We start from the raw sequence: 16,076 nt of genomic DNA, 5'->3' as shown, positions 1-16,076 counted from the left end.
GATCGTCGGACTCTGGGTTTTGGCTCAGGTCACGATCCCAGGGTCATGGGATTGAGCCCCACATCAGGTTCCATGCCTTAAGCGGAACCTGCTTAAGATTCTCTCTCTCTCTCTCTCTCTCTCTCTCCCTCCCTCCCTCCCTCCCTCCCCCTCTGCCCCTCTCCCCTACTTGCACTCTCTCTTAGATTGATAGATAGATAGAATAAAATGATGGTCAGAGCCATCAAGTTTTGGAAAAGTTTGTTACATGGCAAAAGCTATCTGATACAGGCTCTATGCATATGCTACCAGTTGGGTTGTTTCGTGTTCAGAGCATGACTTCTGTAGTTTACTAAGATGCTGCCCAGAAGGGCTTTGCACAGATGGGCAGACATTATTGTGCTGATCTTCAGGCAAGGTCTTTTATCACATGGGTACGATGTCCCACACAAATTATCTGACAGTCTCTCCTGACAAAGCACACTCTGGACGCGGCAAGGGACTGAGATGAAGGAACCCCTCCCTACCTCCCTCTCGGTGTTTCGAGAAAGGCAGTTCAGCCGCCTGGTGCGGGAGGACATAGAACCTAAATCTTGCCCAAGCCGAAAAGCTTCCCAGAGGATCAGAAACGTCCTGAAGCCTGAACCGAGCACCCTCACTGCCGTACGAAGTGTTACTGTGCAGAATATATTAGATAAACCTGTAATGGTGAACAGGCCAGGATTGCACTACCCACCCAGGCTCACTCCGGGAGTCTTTATACTATGATTAAATGCCTTTGATAGGCATTTTCAAAGTGTGTTGTTCCTCTTGCTGAACATTTTGGCGAGAGAAGACTCATCATCTGTAAACATTATCTGAGGAGCCTCATTCAGTGGAACAAGGTACAAGGTTTTCTATCAACTTCATATTCTGCAACCTGAAAAGTAAGTATAAAACCGAGAATTTTTTAAATCTCCCTTTCCTTCCCCCCAGGGGATTTAGAGATCGTGCAATGAATGAATACAGCCGTTTTAGCATTCATCTGACACAGCAAATTGCAACTCACTCTGGGAGTAACTATTTGCAAGGCTGATGCATCACATTCAAATCACATACTCATTCTGAGCTCCCCCCCCCCATGCACATTTTATTAGATGGTTATGGTGTTATTGTTGGTTGAGGATAACCACATAACCCACTTTCTTAAATCCTTCTCCAAGCTGTATTGAATCAGGGGGACGTCTCAGAACACCACTGAGTAACCCAAAATAAGTCTCGGGCTCCTTCTGCTTTTTATACACAGGCTGGAATATGTTCATTTGCATGGAAGAATTTCAAATGCCTTTTTTAAAGCCTAACAGATTTCTCTGGATATAATTTGGAATCTCAAGCTCATTCAAGAAAACCAAAATTTGTCCAAATAAATGATCACCATGAAGTCGATTAATATGAGTTCTAGAACCAGGATCTAACTGAAATTTTTCTCACACCAAATCAAATGCCACTGAACCGTAGTTGGTTAACTCTGAGCTTTTATTTGGCCAATAGATAATAAAAAGTGACCGAAGTTGTGTCGGAAATACTTAGGAGCTGGATACACTTCGTGGCTGAAAGTGATCCAGGCACCAAATGACGAAGGAAATGAATAACCAGTAGAGAAAAAAGAAAAAAGGAAACCATCGCATGAACACAAGAGAAGAGAGAGGCGTGCCGACGATAACCGAAGCAGGAGCGTGGACAAGGTCTCCCCAGGGCATCTATGGGGTAGCAATACAAGACTGCCAAGGACCAAACTCCAGGGAGCACCAATACTAAAAGTATAGGCTGAGCCTGAGCCTGAGAGGGAGTGGCCAGAAAGGCGGGAGGAGAAGCTGGAGTGGCCCGTATCACCGAACTCAAGGAAATGAGTGTTTCAACACAAGGGGGATGCCAAGAGAGCAAGTAAGAACTGAGGAGAAGGGACTTCATTGGGTTCCCCAACACGAGAAGTTACTGGTGACTCTGGCCCGAGCAGTTTTTGTGGCGTGGTGAGGGCAGAAGGGAGACCGTAGTGAGTCGAGGAGGCTATGGCAGGTATTAAATGAAGACAGCAAGTGTGGACAATCCTTTTAGGAAAGTTAGCCCTCAAGTGTGCGGGAGGGAATGGGGAAAAAGAAGAGGACGGAGAACATGGAATGAGAAGGGCTTATTAAGAGGAGAAAGGTTTGGGGCGCCTGGGAGGCTCAGTCAGTTAAGCGTCCCACTTGAGTTCAGGTCATGATCTCGCGGTTCGTGAGTTCGAGCCCCGCGTCGGGCTCTGGGCTGACAGCTCGGAACCTGGAGCCTGCTTCTGATTCTGTGTCTCCCTCTCTCCCTGCCCCTCCCTCACTCATGCTCTGTCTCTTTGTATCAAATATAAACAGTAAAAAAAACTTTTTTAAAAAGATTCTCTCTCCCTCTCTGCCCCTCTACCTCGCTCATGTGCATGCTTGCTCGCTCTCTGTCTCTCTCTCTCTGTCTCTCTCTCTCTCTCTCACACACACACACACACACACAAAAGAGTAGAAGGGCTTAAGTGTTTTTAAAGGTTGATAGCAAGGAGGGACATCTCTTCCATCCTTACAGGTGGAATGAGAGAGAAGGGGGCAGTTACAGAGATATGTGTAAGTCTGGTGGGCAGAAATTTTGTGTGCTCCTACCTGGTGACCTTTTTTCTCAGTGAACTAGGAACCAGAGTATCTCTGCAGAGACTGAGGGGTGAGGGAGAGACCAGAGCTAAGGTGAGAGTGAAGGTTTCAAACAGTCACAGCGGAGACTGAGAAGGACGGAGTCGACTATGGAAACACGGAGGGACTTCTAGGTGCCACGGAGGGCAGTCTTGGGTGAACTCACGAGTCACGGACTAATGGTGGTACCAGCGGCGAGATTTTGCCCAGAAGCGCTCAACTGTTTAGATGTAAGCAAACAGCAGAAGTTGGGTCCATGCGAGAACAGGGTTTTGGCACGTGGATTTGATAGAAGGGATAGAACAAAGACGTTAAGAATCCTGGCAGGGGAGAGGTTACAGTGACAGACCGCCAGATGCACGCAAAGCAAGAAAGGGAAGATAAGAGGGAGCCAGTATCACGCAGGGAGAAATAAGTGGGTCAAGTGAGGATGGCTCCCTTGAGGTTGACCAACAGATGTAGAGGGAGCAACTGAGGGAGGCAGCGGGAGGGGACGTTTAGGAGACTGTGGTCAGAGTGGACGATGCGAACGAAGGACACCAGAAGTGGGTGGGGTTCTAAGAGTGACAAGTTCTACAATAAGGCCATAGAACGCATGACTGGAGGGGAGTGTAGGCAAAGCTCACAGAAGAAGATACGCACCTTGAAAGCCTAGGGGTGGCTTGTTATCTACACAGGCCACGGAGCTCAGAGGATGATGGCAGGGCTGGGGTGTAGAGGAAACAATGGACAGCCAATGACTGAGGGAGAGTGACCAGCGAGCCGGACGCTGACAGAGATGAGGACATTGAGAGAATGGCAGTTACCCCACCTGAGTCTCAGAAGCCCCGAGGGTGGAAAATGGTCTGGAAGAAGCACGAAGAGCCAGGCGAGGACCCGCCCCCCCCCTTTCAACCTGACACCCTGTGAATGAGAGCTGGGGGACCACCGCCTGAAAGACCCACAGGGGACAAGGCTTCAGTTAGGACTGAGGGAGAGCGAGCAAGGATGTGGGCAAGCAGAGCACGGGATCCGAGTTGCAAGCTTCCCGGGGCAGAGGGGACGGCGTGAGCGGACAGGAAAGGTAAGTGGAAGGAGTTGCATATCGTAGCAAACAGGGACCAGAGAAAACCGGCAGAGGGGCTTTGAGCATCTACAAAGTTTTCAAAGAATTTACCCCAACTTTGGTGGCTGAGGAGAAGGGGTAGGGCTGGCTCTCCCGGAACCCAGGCATCACACATATGAACTCTAAGGTCATGCGGGAATAGCATTTAGTTTGAAGCACATGAAATCGCTACTATTCAAATCGCTACCCAAATGATAACGGCACAGGCTTCAACTTCTGAGTATCTGCCTCCTGGGGGCACCTGGGTGGCTCAGGTAGTTAAGTGTCCGACTCGTGATTTCGGCTGAGGCCATGATCTCATGGTTCGTGAGATCAAGCCCCACATCGGGCTCGGTGCTGACAGCTCAGAGCCTGCTTCGGATTCTCTGTCTCCCTCTCTCTCTCTGCCCCTCCCCCACTCATGCGCAGGTGCGTGAGCGCTCGCTGTCTCTCTCTCTCTCTCTCCCCCGTCAGAACAAATAAATAAACATTAAAAAAAAGAGAGTATCCGCACACAAAACGGAATGACACTTTCAGCAGTGGCCTGGGACGAATGCACTCCTCCCTTCTGTTAACGTAAGATCCCATCAGTGGAGCTCCAAGGGCAGGTGGGGCACGAGAGGAACGCCCGCTTCCCAAGGACAGACCTCAGGCTGGCTCTGGACCACTTGGCGTCCAGAGAGGAGAGAGGGATCCAGCGGTGGGGGCGAGACCAAACAAGAGGGCTACGTGGGACCTGAGGACAGAGGTGGAGGAAATGAGAGCAGGTCTGAATAGCAGCAAATAAACAAGGTGACAGGTGGCTGGAGGGAACGAGATCAAAGGAAGAAACAGCAAAGGAGAAACAAGGGTAAAAACCTCAGAAGGTGCCTACTATCAGAAACAGCATCTCCTTTTCCCCAGGAAAGGAAGTGCCACCTCCCCCAAAACCAATTATAGTGGCGGACAGGAAAGGCACGGTGCTCAATAAGGAGAGAAAAATGACTGTAAAGCAGTATGCAAGAATAAAGAGTTATATAAAGTCCCAATAATAATAAATCACCTTGCCCGAGGTATGAAAACCTTAAAAAAAAACCCGAAAAATCAAAACGTGGAGAAGCAGAAGGCCTCGATGAGCTTCCAGAAGGTTTGTATGCTTGCTTGCAATTCCTCCCCCTCAATATCTCCAGCCGGGCTCTGTAAGAGCAGACCTCAATCAGGTTTTCAGGTGAAAAGGAGCCGAGACCCCGTTGAAAGCTGGCCCCAACCCGCCTGTGCGCCCCCCCCCCATGTTCATCGGAGGAGGGCAGAGACTCTGGGGGAACCTCTTTACTGACTCTGGCATCTGCCTTCTGGAATACTCCTGCATCTGTTTTGTGAAGGTTTTCTTTCCTTCTTTTTGTTATATAAAACAAGATTGGAAAAAATAAGCTTTGTTCCTAAGAAAGAAAGAAAGAAAGAAAGAAAGAAAAGGAAGGAAGGAAGGAAGGAAGGAAGGAAGGAAGGAAGGAAGGAAGGAAGGAAGGAAGAAAGAAAGAAAGAAAGAAAGAAAGAAAGAAAGAAAGAAAGAAAGAAAGAAAGAAAAAGAAAAAGAAAAATAGGTCTTTCTGACTTCTCGGTACTGGAGCTCTGTTCTTTATATATCTACTTGTTCCATTGTTAAATAAACCCACATATTTAAGGGTGACACATTCTCCTAACTAGTGCCTTGTCAGGCCCATGTGCCTTGCTAAAAATGGACCTTGATGACTGCTGTTTCCATTTTTTTTAAGAAATAATTTGATTATTTTTATCCTGCTTCTCTCGATCACCACTCACAAGGAAATGGTTATTTTTTTTGCAAAAACCATTTTTAAACACGCCAAGAGCTCCAGCACGTACAGACAGAAAATGTTCTTCAACACATGTGTATAAGTCACACACACATACTCCTCGCCTTGTGAAAATTAGCTTTAAATTTGGAGTCAACGCTCTTCTGCAGTAAAACTGTTTTCTGTTCAACCTCTTACAATATTATGTGCATCCCTACATCTTACTTTGTGCAGACCTGAATATCTCCCAGAAAATGGATAATTTAATAAAAGCGGGTGATATGAATCACCCAGGGACAATCTGAATTATTATCTGCAGATAATTCATTATGCACATATTTCTCGCGAGATTCTTAAATCAGCAGGGCTTCTTAAGCCGAGACTTTCAAATTTTGTCTGTAATAACTGGAGACTTGACCCATAAATCAGCAAATAGGCCAGCAGGCTCGCCACATGCTTCACATTTCTTCTTGGGAGGAAAAGGCACTTAATTATCCGGAGGTCACAGAAGGAAAAAATGGACATGAAAGTTGTTAGGGGTTTTATAGCAAAGTACCACTAATTTCAGCAGTGTCTTCAAAAAGGGAGCTTGTGAAAAGAAGCCAGTGAAAACGCTTGAAATCAACCTAGGCGACTCACGCAGAGGAAGATGTTTTGAATGTTTACAAGAACCATCTCAGCAACCAGCACTGCCTCCCGTTAGCAAGAAGACGCTTGTCCGGCATTTGACTCTTTTGTTTCATGTTACCCATTTCGCAGATTAAATTTCTAATATGGAAGGCATGGGAACCTAGGACTTATTTTCATCAATGTATGGAATGTTAATAAAAGGATCAAGTTCATCCTTTACTTCTAGTATCTTACCTCACCCCCGCTTCACGTTCTAGAACCTCTCAGTTACGATTCTGCCCTCTTCCTATTCTTCAGGAGTTCTTTCTTCCACCCCCACCCCCACCCCCGCCCCATGGTAAAAAGCCACACTCCATAAAGGACCCCATATTGATATCATAGTGCCGTGTGACGATGGTGCAAAACTCCGTGGGACGTAGCCCCAGGAGACTTGGGTTCAAATCCTAATGCCCACTAGCACTGGGCTCCCTGATGGGTTCGCTCGTCCCCCAGCTGCTATCACTGTAGGCAGCTACCCGCTCATGGCTGTCTTCTTCTCCAGGAAACTGCTCTCGGACAAGTGGGGGTCCCTTGTCCCAGGACATTAAGGCCCCCTCCCCTCCCAGGGGCAGCCACTAGCCAATGAGTGATGCCACAAAAGTACCAAAGGCCGACTATCTCAAGGGAGGACCAGTTCGTGGTGCTTCGTGTGCCCCTGGGGCTCCTGTGGATCAGGCAGAAATCAGCCTCTAGTCCAGACCACGTCCTTGTTGGGCTCTCTTCCTCTGCCCTTTTCCACTTCCCTTCTCCCCTTCAAAGAGCGCTTGCTCAATAAGCCACTCGAACAAGACCCCCCCGCTTCAGGCTCTGCTTCTAGGGAACCCGACCTAAAATGCACTTGGACCCTGGACACTCACTTGACATGTCCGTTAGCAGGTCCCGCACATGTGAGACGACGATAATAAAACACACCTCATGGGAATGTCGCACCGGTTACATGAGAAAACCTGGGCAAAAACCCTCGCTCACCTACAGCGCTATTTGAGCTTAAAGGATTATTGTGACCTCATGTAAATATCGGGCTATGTGTAAATTACCCTGCCCACAGGGGGAGCGGACCTTAATCAAAGAGCTTCCTCGCTTGGCCTCCAGTCCCTCTCTTGCTCCACTAGGTCTCCGGGGCTGGCTCCTAGCCCTCTGCCCAGCCTCTCAGTCCAGGCAGCACATGCAGCCAGGGAGAAGCACGGGCCACCTCGTTCAATTCCAAGTTTATGCTGAGGTTCCCCAGATCCCGAAGACTCCAAGCACTAAATCTCCAGCTTTGATCCCTCTCTAGGACACCGGATTCACAGCCCCTAGTGTCTATTTAACAACTCCGTGGGGCTCTGCGACAGACACCTGACGTGACGTGGCCAAAACACGACCCTTGGGTGGCCGCCTCTCGGTCGGCTTCCCCACCACTGCCCGCCTTCCCCATCTCAGTACACAGCTGCCTTAGAGAGAACTGCTCAAGTCAAAACTCTAGGAATTAGACCTGATTGCTTTTTTTTTATTCTCTCAGCCTTTCTATCCAATCTGTCAGTAAGCTCTGCCAACTCCTCCTGCAAATCCCACTTCCCTCCATGTCCGTCACCAGTGACATAATCCAGGTCACCATCATCCTACTTGAACCACTGCACCCTGACAAATTCACTCTCCTTTAAAATATCAAGGTCGGGGCGCCTGAGTGGTTCCGTCGGTTAAGGGTCCAACTCTTGGTTTCGGCTCAGGTCATGATCTCACGGTTCATGGGATAGAGCCCCCCATCAGGATCTGTGCTGATAGCGCAAAGCCTGCTTGGGATTCTCTCTCTCCCTCTCTCTCTGCCCCTTTCCTGCTCTCTTGCTCTCTCTCAAAATAAATAAATAAACATTAAAAAAAAAAATAACATATCAAGGTCATGCCACCGACCTAGCTTAAAACCTTCAAATGGTTTCCCGCCGTTCTTAGAGCAAGCTCTATCTCTCTCTCCCTCTCCCTCCTCTCTCTCTTTCCCCTTTCCTTTCCTTCCTTCTCCCGCCTGATACACACCACACACACACACACACACACACACACACACACACACACACTATATACCAGCCACATGGCTTTCTTCTTGTTCTTTGAAAATGTCAACATCATTCTTGCCTCAGGGAATTTACATTTGCTCTACCTTCAGCCAGAACTGTCCCTCCCTAAACTTCCGTGGCAGTCTCCTTTTTGTCATTCTATGTTTGTTTTACTCTTCCAATTTAAAGTAGTTACCCAGGCATACTCACTCTAGCACATGACTCTGTTTTAATTCTCTGGAAATCCCTTCTCACTCTTTCTTGTTGACTTGTCCATTTGTGTACTACCCATCTTCCTCGCTACTCTAAGGTAGTTTGGGATCTTGTTTATTTCGTTCACAGCTATATCCCCTATATCCCAGGGCCCTAAAACACTGGCTGATACATAGTAAGTGATCACTAAATACAGTTTTTAGATGACAGATTCATGGATGAATGAATAAATGGAGCACTGGCCCCAAGCTCGGGGTCTAGCTCAGCTATACCATTTACTAGCCGTTGAGACCTTGGGCAAGTTAAGTGACCCTTTCAAGGGCACGGTGGATGGGGTTTGCCAGGCTGGTGCTGAAGGGGAACAGGTAACAGGTTTTAACCTCCCAGAGTGTAGTGGGGCCTTAAAACCTCCTTCCTGGGTCCTAGACTCACTCTGCAGTACATATGGTAAAAGCTTACTCATGGGGTAGGGTGACCAATCGCTCCGTTTGCCCAGGCAGGACTGAGGGTTTCGGGGCACACAAGAGTTTCAATACTAAAACTGAGACAGTTCTAGCCAAAGTGGGCCAGCTCATCACCTCCTGTGAGGCCTAACACCTTCAAGGCCTTGAAGCCCCGTGGAGGAAGTTCAGTAAGGAAAGCAGGGCCTGAGTGGTGAGAGGGGGTGGTGAGGAACCTGACAGGCTGTGGTGCTGATTATGAAACGTCCTCCGACAGGTTTGGATCCTGTTGAGTTTTATTATTATTGCTATTGTTCTACTTTTTAATTTGAAAAAGTTTCGACTAGAGAAATCAACAAGAGTCCAAATAACTTGCTTTATTATTCTCTCTGTTTCATTTTTTTTCTGGACCATTTGAAAGCAGACTACAGCTGTATGCTTCGTAACCCTTTAATATTTCAGTGTGGCTATCCTTAGAACAAGGAGAAGCTCTTATATGACCATAATTCAAATTTAAGAAAGTTAACGTTGACACGATACTTTTATTTAATCAACAGTCTATATTCCAAACGCATAAACTGTCCCCAAAAGAAAACTTCCACTCCAGGATCCAGTCCAGGATCCCATATCGCGTTTAATTTTCATCTGTTTTTATCCTCCTATTCCTCGTCTTTGGTAATATTGACATTTTTTTTTTTTTTTTTTTTTTAGAGAACCTGCCAATTATTTTATAGAATGTCCTTCAGTTGGGATCTTCCTTATTTTTAGAATGGGAATAATAATATCCACCTCACAGGATTAAATGAGATTCTTTCCTAATCTTAGTTTACAGAATAAATAAGATGGAATTTGAGATATGCCTAGCATGTGACAAGAGCTCAATAAATAATGGATATTAGGGTAACATGGAAGAAAGGAAAAAAATGGGCTTTGCTAGACATTTCTTTGTGGAAGGGTTTTGGGTTTAAAAAGTATATAAAAGGGAATCACTGGAAATGAAGATAATGTTATAAAGTAGAGGCCTACTTTCATAATGTATTAGCTTTTTCATTTTTATTAATTTATTTAGCAAATATTTATTGAATCCCTAGAACGTGTCTGGAAACCTCAGGCAAATTTCTTCTCTCATCTGCAAGCTTATGGTTTCCTCTGCACATGAGGATTATTAATAATATTTTCAAATAATTTCTGAAAAGACCAGATAAGAAGAATATAGCTCTTCAGACAGTTTCAAAACTTGAAAGGTCTACACATATAAATAGACACTCATATTCTTTTTTTTTTTAATTTTTTTTAGTACTTATTTATATGAGAGAGAGGCAGAACGTGAGCAGGAGAGGATCAGAGAGAGAGAGGGAGACACAGAATCCGAAGGACACCTAGGCTCTGAGCTGTCAGCACAGAGCCCGATGCGGGCTCGAGCTCACAAACTGTGAGATCATGACCTAAGCCGAAGTCGGACCCTGAACCCAGTGAGCCACCCAGGTGCCCCAATGTTCATATTCTTGATAATGATATTCAGTATCAGGACCCTTCAGGTTGAACTTGAGAAGCAAGTGACCAAAAACCCTAGATTAGGATGACAAAAACTGTTTTTAAAAATAGACACATGTCAGGGCGCCTGGGTGGCTCAGTCGGTTCAGCGTCCGACTTCAGCTCAGGTCACGATATCGCAGTCCGTGAGTTCAGGCCCCACGACGGGCCGTGTTGACAGCTCGGAGCCTGGAGCCTGCTTCGGATTCTTTGTCTCCCTCTCTCTCTGCCCCTCCCCAGCTCATGCTCTGTCTCTCTCACTCTCAAAAATGAATAGATGTTAAAAAAAATTTTTTTTTAAATAGACACATGTCCGTGATGTTTATGCTGAACTAAAACTGTGTTGCACCCCCAATGAACCAATGACCATGGGAACAGAAAGTGGGTGTGCAAGGGTAGATGGGAAGCAGAGGAGGACCACCTGACACCATGGAATTGTTCAAAGTCAAGGCTCGGCTACAGAGGAACGATTTGGATTTGGGCACGTCACAGTCAAGGCTACATAGCGAACACAGAAGACGACAGCAGTGACTCAGTAGCACTTGAACTCGATCCAACACGTGTTTCATAGACAATGCTTTCTCAAAACACCTTGCTGTTCACTTGCAGACCATACATCTGTCTCTGCAAGACCCCAAGGCTTTTTCTTCCCTGGAAGTCAAGGAAACCAGTCATGGGACTCTTTCCTTCCACCCTACCCAGCATTTCAAGTCAGAAAGACCAGGGTTCAAATTCAAACTTTCCAACTGACTCTCCGTGTGAATTTGGGAAACGTGCTTTACTTGTCCAACTATATGTTCTCATCCGTAGAATAGTGATTACTTTACAGATTTGCTATCAAGTAACTCTTAAAGTGTGTTCGCAAATCAGCAGCTGAAGCATCACCTGGGCACGTGTCTGAGATGCAGATTCTCAGGCCTCACCTGAGAGCCACTGAAACAAGAATTCTGGGGGCGCCTGGGTGGCGCAGTCGGTTAAGCGTCCGACTTCAGCCAGGTCACGATCTCGCGGTCCGGGAGTTCGAGCCCCACGTCAGGCTCTGGGCTGATGGCTCAGAGCCTGGAGCCTGTTTCCGATTCTGTGTCTCCCTCTCTCTCTGCCCCTCCCCCGTTCATGCTCTGTCTCTCTCTGTCCCAAAAATAAATAAACGTTGAAAAAAAAAATTAAAAAAAAAAAATTAAAAAAAAAAAAAAGAATTCTGAGGGCAGGGCCCAGCCATCTGCATTTTAACAAGCCCTCCAGGCGATTCCACCGGGCTAAAGTTTGAGAACCGTTGTTGTAATGCATTGAACGATGTGATGTATATAAATAACTGGCACGAGGCCAAGCAGCCACATCACAGAGTAACTGCACAGTAAGTTTTACTCCCTCCTCCGCCTCCCCCACCGCCCACAACTCTCCCAACACACGGAAGTGTGGATGCGTGCGTGCGCGCGCGCACACACACACGCGCGCGCGTGAGTCAGTAATTGCTTGGAATACTGTACGTGAAAACACTATCGTTTCAAAATTACATACATTAAGAGCTGGAAGTATACCTGTAAACCTTCATATGGCCGGGGGTGCCTGGCTGGCTCAGTCAGTACAGCATGGTACTCTTGATCTTGGGGTTGAGAGTTCAAGCCCCACACTGGGCAAAGAGATTACTTAAAAAAAAAAAAAAACAACAAAACAAAACAAAAACTTCATATGATGGAATGTAATGCCATGGTTCTCACATCTTGCCTACATGAAACTGGGAGGCAAGTTCATCAATAAATATCTATTACATCGTTATCATTTGTCCAACTCTGAATGCTAGAGAGAATATTAGAAAAACAGAAAAAATAGCTCCTGACTTCAAAGAGCTTAGTGGAGAAAAAAATGAAGGTGCTGTTAAAAATCAAAACTCACCGAGTAAATGTGAAGATGTAATTGGCTTTATTAAGCAATTCCTGAATCGGGGAGCGTCCCATCCAGCAGGCAGAGGGGAGCTGCAAGGAGCTGTAAAAAATGGAAGATGTTTATAAGAAGGAGGCAGGGGGTAAGGAGGTTTTGCGAATCATGAAAAGAAAGGACTGTGTCAGGCAAGGCCACTTGCCCTTAGGTGGAAAAGCTGGGGGTCTTATTGTGCAGATTACCTCATCCTCCTTTTGGGGAATGGAGAGGCCCTGTGTGACAGATGACCCCACGGGTGCTGACCCGAAAATTCTTGACTGGCCAGTAAAAACTACATTTCTAGGGGAGGTCAAAACCGCCTAAGTACCCTAATTAGGTTAGGTATTGAGCCCCCCCCCCCCGCCCCCGCCCGTTGGTGATGTGGTCTAGCTTAAGTGACTCCATTTTGGGTCTGTGCTTTTGTTTTTGACAGTAATTAATACTGACGGACACCCGTGTGACAGAAACTGTTTGGGGAGGAAATTATCTTGACGAATCCGGAGACTCCACGAACATCAGCAGACAAGTTACACCAAGGGATCAGGAACAAAAAGGCTTGGGCGCCTAGGTGGCTCACTCGTTTTAAGTGTCCGACTCTTGATTAAGGCTCAGGTCATGATCTTGCAGTTCCTGAGTTTGAGCCCCACGTCGGGCCCCGTGCTGACGGAGTGGAGCCTTCTTGGGATTCCCTCTCCCTCTCTCTCTGCCCCTCCCCTCTCTCAAAATAAATAAATAAGCATTAAAAAAAAAAAAGAAACAGAAAGGCTCACAGATCAAATTTCAGCACTCGAATCACATAGTTTGAGTTGACTTAGAAAAAGAGAGAAGTAAAGGGAAAGAAACAGAGTGGTTGACACATTTGGGATCGGGTACACGTGGGATAGAAGGACCACGACGCCTGAAACATTAGTTACGCCAAATGTGTACGTCCTGTATCCCACTGTCACATCACCTACTGGTGGCGTGGTTATAAAGATCAGAGTTAAAAATGAACAAGGAGGGGCGCCTGGGTGGCGCAGTCGGTTAAGCGTCCGACTTCAGCCAGGTCACGATCTCGCGGTCCGTGAGTTCGAGCCCCGCGTCGGGCTCTGGGCTGATGGCTCGGAGCCTGGAGCCTGTTTCCGATTCTGTGTCTCCCTCTCTCTCTGCCCCTCCCCCCGTTCATGGTCTGTCTCTCTCTGTCCCACAAATAAATAAACGTTGAAAAAAAAAAGAATTTAAAAAAAAAAAAAGAACAAGGAGACTCAGCAAGTGGAGATGACCTGGAGACAAGGCACCTGGGTGGCTCAGCTGGTTAAGCGTCTGGCTCTTGATCTCGGCTCAGCTCATGATCTCACAGTTCATGAGTTCCAACCACGTGCCAGACTCTGTGCTAACAGAGCGGAGCCTGCTTGGGAGTCTCCCCCTCTCTCTGCCCCTCCCCAGCCCTCTCCCTCTCAAAATAAATAAATCTTTTTAACAAAGAAATCACCTGGAGGTAATATATTCTTGCTCAATCGGTGAGAAAGAGGGACAAGTATGCCTGGCCACTGTTATAATTTGCCACTCTGCTGCTTTTGTCTGTGTGTCTCAAACAGAGGACATGTGGGGCCAGAACGGGAGTCACTAATGGGTAGCTGACTTAAGAAATCTACAATTCTTGTGGGTATTTAGTCTGACTGGGTCCTTCTTGTCGATGTTCAATATATATGCTCTACTTGTCTTACCATGGCTAATATGTCTCAATCTTTTAGCAATCTCCAGCCTATTTATGTCACCTATTGCCTTTATTTCTGTTGTTCTCTGTAGAGTATAAGTAAATATTCTTAAATAATAAAGGAAACACATAATTTAGGTACTACGTAGGAGGAAGTTCCCACATATCTCATTTAATTCTTATAGCTTATTTAATGAGGTAAAAAAAAAAAAAAGACGTATGTTGGAGCACTGATTCATACGAGAAGAGCACAATGGTCTATATAATGAGTCAATGGCTTGGTGACATGGAGGGCACATTCTAGGGATTCTAATACGGAAAGCTGGGCTTAGTCGGTGAAGGATTCATGGAAGAGTCGTTCCTCCACCAGGGCTTGAAGAACGTGAGGAAAAAGAGAGTGGGGAAATATAAAGAGGGATCACTTACAGGAGAACAGACCCCACATTAGGCAGCCAGAAAGTTGCAGCCAGCTACGAGAAGGAACTGACAGAGAAAGCCAAAATGCTCACAAGACAAAGTTGAACTTGCTTCCAAAAGGTGAAGCATTTTTTGAAGATGCTCTCCCAGTAGTAAAATAATGGGGGTACAGCCCCTGTGGTGGATTGCGTTACTGCGCACAATGTTTGCTGCTGCTCCCTGTTTAGGATTCTACATCCCCGCCCTGCTGGTGTCGGCCTTGGCCAATAGTCTCGCTTGGACTAATGAAAGTGATTAGAAGTGATGTGCCCACTGCTGAAGACAGGTTTAAGAACTAGAGTGTTGGGGCGCCTGGGGGGCTCAGTCGGTTCAGCGGCCGACTTCGGCTCAGGTCATGATCTCGCGGTCCGTGAGTTCGAGCCCCGCGTCGGGCTCTGTGCTGACGGCTCAGAGCCTGGAGCCTGTTTCAGATTCTGTGTCTCCCTCTCTCTGACCCTCCCCCGTTCATGCTCTGTCTCTCTCTGTCTCAGGAATAAACATTAAGAAAAAAAAATTTTTTAAAGAACGTATTAATTCTAATGGACTTGAATTGAGCAATATGTTTACACTATGGTAAAAATATGTTTACACAATATGGTTCTGGAATGAAAATAAACTGGAGGCTACGGTCAGTCCAATGTAGACAAGAAGCACAAGTAAAAAAAAAAAAATTTGTAAGCCACTGAGATTTGCAGGGCTCTTGTTACCATATTATAACTGAGCTCACTGATACAGCTTCCAGTCAGCATTGTTTTGGAACTTTTAGCCAATGCAGTAAGAGCAAAAAACAAAATGGTTTTGGATCGATAAGGAAAAACAAAATTCTTTCGATATGGGATTATAACTTCCGATGCAGAAAAATCGAGAGAATTTACGGATAAGTTATTAGAATTAATAAGATGGGCTGGCAATCCGGAGCAGAAAAAAGATACTGGTGTGAGTGTTCGCCGAGGGTAAAAAAGATTAAATGGGGGTGGGGGGGTGGGGGTAAAAATAGCCTGGGTGAATGAAGACGTGAAAGGGGAAAATGTACGCAGTGGGGAAGTGAGAGAGACAGGATACATTATTAGGAGCGAACATGGTAGAAAGAACGGCTCAGTTGGGGAAAAAATAAAAGATGGATTGGCGAGATTTCTGAATATGAACACAAAATACGAAAACCAATCGATTTTCTACGCCCCAGGAAAAAAGTACTTAGAAAATACAATTTTTTAAAAAAATTGCCATTTAAAATGAGCAGTATAGACAAATGTTTCCAGGAATAAATCTAGCAACAGATGAGTATGTTCCTTATGGGAAAATTAGAATCCTAGATAGGAAGACAAAGATGACTTAAATAAATGGAGAAACAGAGCAAATTCTTGTTTTGGAAGATTCAGCATTGTAAAGATGTCAACTCTTCCCAGGCGAATCCATACAGTCAATGCTCTTTTAATCAAAGGCTCAGTGGGGTTAGGGTGGAATTTGACAAGCTGATTCTAAAATTACATAGAAGAGAATAGGACCAACAATAACCACAGCACTCCTGAAAAAGAAAAATAAGGTGGAAAGACATACCCTAGGAGCCATCAAGTCTTATTTA

At 46.0% G+C, this 16,076-nt stretch overlaps 1 long non-coding RNA gene across 2 annotated transcripts in view; it reads right to left on the bottom strand.

Moving 5' to 3' along the window:
* LOC113597719 (uncharacterized) overlaps positions 1–12,410 on the bottom strand; it is a 55,468-nt gene extending 43,058 nt beyond the window's left edge. For both annotated transcript variants that reach the window (XR_008290067.1, XR_003418497.2), the window contains exons 1-2: positions 12,319–12,410; positions 11,964–12,071 (exon numbers count right to left, since the gene is read on the bottom strand). This is a non-coding gene — a long non-coding RNA (uncharacterized LOC113597719). The remainder of the gene's footprint in view (positions 1–11,963; positions 12,072–12,318) is intronic.
* Between the last annotated feature and the right edge of the window lie 3,666 nt (positions 12,411–16,076).

This window comes from Acinonyx jubatus, chromosome X (genome assembly GCF_027475565.1).
Source record: "Acinonyx jubatus isolate Ajub_Pintada_27869175 chromosome X, VMU_Ajub_asm_v1.0, whole genome shotgun sequence".
NCBI classification, from domain to species: domain Eukaryota; kingdom Metazoa; phylum Chordata; class Mammalia; order Carnivora; family Felidae; genus Acinonyx; species Acinonyx jubatus.
The sequence above is the reverse complement of the archived record's forward strand: the minus strand, read 5'-3'. Positions and strand labels throughout refer to the sequence as shown.